The following is a 4,941-nucleotide window of genomic DNA, read 5'->3' as shown; positions in this document are numbered from 1 at the left end:
TCTCTGGTCAGCACACTATCTTAGTATCTCAAAATATGTCAAAATATGAGTCAATCTCAAAATATGAGTAAATCTCATACTCAAATCATCTACGCCAAACATGGTAGTGTGAGAGCAGTGCTTTACTCTATGGCAAAGGATCACAGTCAATACTAGATTATGTGCTTTTCACAAACATTCACCACTCATTCCTCAGAGACACAACTAATAGTCAAGGGATTAATCCAATCATGGTCCACCCACTTGAATTGTAGTCCAATCCTCAAATTAGGCTCTTTGAATGGTTCCACTTCTTTCCGTGAGCCATTCATTGTTCTTTTATTTTTAGGGGGAGGGGGTTACTAGGTTTATCTGTGAAATAATCACTAGGATTATGAAAGGGTGAGATTTGGATCAGATTCAAACTTCAGGCATCCCACCAATATAATTTAATTTCACATGTGTGGACTAGACATTGAGCCAGGGAGGAGGGGCCAACTTTGAATGGTGTGTTTACAAACAGCAACCAACAAATCGTACTCATTCTGCCTTTAAGTAGTATCGTCAGGGCCCGCTGAGCCTTCTCTGAAAGCCTAACGATATTCAAATTAAGGAAATGATGATATTTTAGCGTACTGTTGCTAATTTTTCTGATTGCTTCCTTCTACATTCAAGTATGCGATTCAAGAGCGTTCTGAGCCCTGTCCTCTAAAGCCTTCTCTGCATCCTCAGCAGGTCCACTGTAGTGTTAGTTAATGAAAAAATCTAATTGTGATTGAAACATCAATGAAACATCAATGTCAATCAAATTGTCAATCAAATTGTCAAGCAAATTGTCAATCAAATTGTTATATTTCTGACGCCGGCATGATCAGTTGGAAACATCAACGACCAAGTCCGTCCCAGCAGGCCTATGTACGTAATCACGCTGTGAGTTTGTTGTGAGTTTGGTGTAACGTGATTGTAATGCTCATGGCTGAGCATGTTTCTTTTAACTAAACTGCTAAAGTGGTGCCCACATGTGAGTGACCGAGGCGCCATGTTTTTCCGGGATGTGGCGACTGGACTTGGTGGTGATGTGGGGAAAAACAGTGCAGGAGAATTTTTTTAATTTATTTACTGGGGGGCCTCAGATATTGAGCCCGCAAACATGTGCCCTCAAAATAAACAAACAAATCAAAATACAAACAGTAACTAAAGTAAGAGAGCGCCCTAGGAACCTGCTTGGCCCCTTGGCCAAATCCGGCATACTCGGGGCCCAGAAACTAAGCACGATGCTAAGTACATAAACTAGCAGCACAGAAAATAAGCACATAAACTAGGCACCAAACAAAGCACATAAACTAAGCACAAAGACAAGGCACAAAGACAAGGCAAGCACCGCTAGACACACACTTGCTTGCGCTAACCTTGTAACTTTTTTGCCAGCACTGTGACAGCTCATTTTAAAAGATCCAACAGTTATCTTTGGAAGCTTTAACATGTTCTGAACAACAGCTTAACTTCTCAGCTAAATAAAGGTTTGTATCTGTTTTTTACCACTTTGCTAACTTATTCAGAGACAGAAGTAGAAGGGTTAGCTAACTTTGTGAGGGAACAGAATCATTGATTGATTGTATTTACTGAAACTCTTACTAGCAAATATTGAACCCGTACCCCATATGGTAAAATCATCCATGGATCATCTTCTATTATTGAGGCTTAGAGTCCACAATAAAACTCTGCAGATCAACACACCCAAGCGTCTGACTTCTTAATGCGAGATAACAAGAAAGTTGCTTTTTTTCTGCAACACCAGCACAATTTCCTGGATTTAAAGTGCTGATGATGGGGCCACTCAAGCTGTCTGAGATCTGGTAGGTGTATCCGTGTCACCTTCGGAACGGGGAGGACCATACTGAAATGGAGCAGATCCAATCATGCAGATCTTCACCACATTTGGGCCGATGTACGTTTAGACTAAGGAATGTGTCAGTTTTGGCAGATCTGGGCCAGCTGTTTTCGACTGCTTGGTCCAGATCAGTCCAGGTTTGTTTTTGCTATTTGGGGAGGGAACAGCATTAACACCTGTTGAAATACTGTCTGGTGAATGAGTTATCTAGCTAGATAGTGTCACTTAGCCAGGTTTAGCTAACACTGTTGTAAATATTGTTGATATTAAATTTCCTTTGAATGGAGTAAATGTGCTCTATCAATTGTATAGTGTTTGAGAAGGTACTCATTATTTGCAAATGGCTCTAGAAAATCTGGATGTTTGCTAGAAAGACCAGCTGACTAGAGAGAAGAAAGGGATTTGAGTCGAGACTGCTTGTCCGACATTATTACATGCGTTACATATCTTGGTTTAGATCTTACCTCTCTGATCGCCATCAATTTGTTCATGTCCATGAGAAGTCGTCAAATCACACCAGAGTAAGCTACGGTGTCCCACAAGGCTCTGTCCTTGGACCACTGCTTTTTTCCCTTTATATGCTACCCTTAGGTGCTGTCATAGGGAAACATGGCATTAACTTCCATTGCTATGCTGACGACACCCAACTCTACCTATCAATGAAACCTGATGAAATTGTACATCTGCCCAAGATAGAAGCTTGCCTCCATGATGTAAAAAAAAATCTTGGATGACTAACAACTTTCTGCTCCTCAACTCTGATAAAACTGCTTATGCTGTTATGCTTGTAGGCCCCGATCAACTGAGAACTACACTATCTACCCATCTACCCACACTCAATGGGTTCCCACAACCCAACACTACCATCAAAAACCTTGGCGTAACTATCAACCAAGACCTCCTACTTGACTCACACATAAAACAGATCTCAAAGACATAATTTTTTAATTTACGCAATATTGCCAAAATTAGAAAGGTCCTATCCCTCCAAGATGCAGAAAAACTAATCCATGCATTTATTACTTCCCACCTCGATTACTGTGATGCTCTCCTGTCCGGATGCAGCATTAACACAATAAAGAGCCTTCAACTTATACAGAACGCTGCTGCTCGTACACTCACCAGAACAAAAAAATATGAACACATCTCACCGGTACTCGCTTCGTTGCATTGGCTCCCCGTCAAAAGTAGAATCGATTTCAAAGTACTCCTGCTAACATATAAAGCCCTAAACAACCTGGCTCCAAACTACCTCAAGGAATTAGTCGTACCCTATTGCCCTTCAAGGCTGCTCCGTTCCCAGAGTGCAGGCCTCCTGGTAATTCCAAGAATATCTAAAACCACAATAGGAGGCAGAGACTATAGCTACCGAGCACCCCTCCTCTGGAATAACCTCCCTGCCTCCATCCGAGATGCAGACACCGTACCTATATTCAAATCAAAGCTTAAGACATTCCTCTTTAATGCATCCTATAGCCAAAAGTAATTGCGTCAACAAACCCATCACCTGCTGCGCTAGCCAAAAGTGTATCCTGTTTGCTGAGTGGATGCATGTACGGCCCCGGCATAAAAGCTTATACTTTAATGTAACGAACAATACAGCCTCTCGGTTTGTCCACACCATCATCTCACCGTCTCAAACCTTGCCGAGTGGATGCATACGGCCCCGGCATAAATAAATAAAACTTAAGAAGAACATTAGTGTGCTTGCAAGCACACTAATAACAAATGCCAGCATTACTAAATATATCTTCTCCCTTTCTCTCTCTCTCTCTCCTTCCATACCATATTGCTTTTGCCTATAATAACACTGATAAAATAGCCATATTGCCTACTGTTAAATCTACTACCCAAATGCATCTCCCTATCTGTTTCTGAAATTGATGTCTACTAACATAAATGTTCTCTCTCCCCTATAGCATGTTCCAATCGCTGATGGAAGTGGAACTATCGCTCCTCACCCCCACCACTCTGCACGTAGTCTCTCCACCTGGTCTACCTGGAGAAACCCTCAGCCAATCGCACCCACCGTCACTGCATTGCCGTACACCTACTCTACCCAATACCCTATGCTAGCATTTATATACAACATACATTATTGCCACCGCCGTACACCTACTCTACCCAATACCCTATGCTAGCATTTATATACAACATACATTATTGCCACCACCGAAATGTTTCTTTGTCCCCACATCCCTAACCCCTGTAACAGTAACCCTATTGGCACAGTAATCTGGTCTTGCCTGTATCATGTATTTACCACCAGATGTCTGTATACATATTATGTCCAGTGACCAAATGCTGGCTGTGTATAACCCCTGTTGCTTCCTTTCCCCTTCTGCCACACAACCCTTCCCCCTTCCCCCCGTCCCAACTTCCTGTCTCCACCCGGCCGACCTCAAGCAGATGGGTTCCCCCTTATGTGCCGTGGTTCTGCTTAAGGTTTCTTTCTGCCCAACAGGGAGTTTTTCCTTGCCCCTGTTGCCGTTGTGCATGCACTAAGGGGGTTTAGGCTCTGGGCTCTGTTAAGCGCCTAGAGGCAATTGTATTGTTATGGCGCTATACAAATACAATTGAATTGAATTGAATTGAAGGTAGTGGTTATTGAAATCAGATATCTTACCTTCTTAATAAAGTGTATCCAATTGCAGATTTTGGGGAAAATATTGCATGCTACAGCAGGGATAGCCATAACTCAAATGACAAATGCAATTACACGACATTGATTGCACCCATGCCACCCTTCCTTCCTTCCTAACATTAATTCCTCTTTTTGTCATTAAAGGCCTTACTGTAAAAGCCAAGGTCTGCTGCCACTACCTTTAAGGAAACGTACACTACACAGCAATCTCTCTACCCCTGGTAAGTGTCTGGTTCTCACTGTTCAAATAAAGGGGAGTGGACTGGATTATGGGCCGGCAGTAAAATTTGAGCACAACGATAAAAACAACACCTTTCAAGTATGAGTCGGTTCCCTTCGTTCGTACCAAAGAGCCGTTGAAAGAATCGGATCGTTCGCGAACGTAACACCACTAGCACTAAAAGCAAACCCTCCCCTTAACCAGGAC

The sequence above is a fragment of the Sprattus sprattus genome, assembly GCF_963457725.1.
Source record: "Sprattus sprattus genome assembly, chromosome: 14".
NCBI lineage: Eukaryota > Metazoa > Chordata > Actinopteri > Clupeiformes > Clupeidae > Sprattus > Sprattus sprattus.
The sequence above is the reverse complement of the archived record's forward strand: the minus strand, read 5'-3'. Positions refer to the sequence as shown.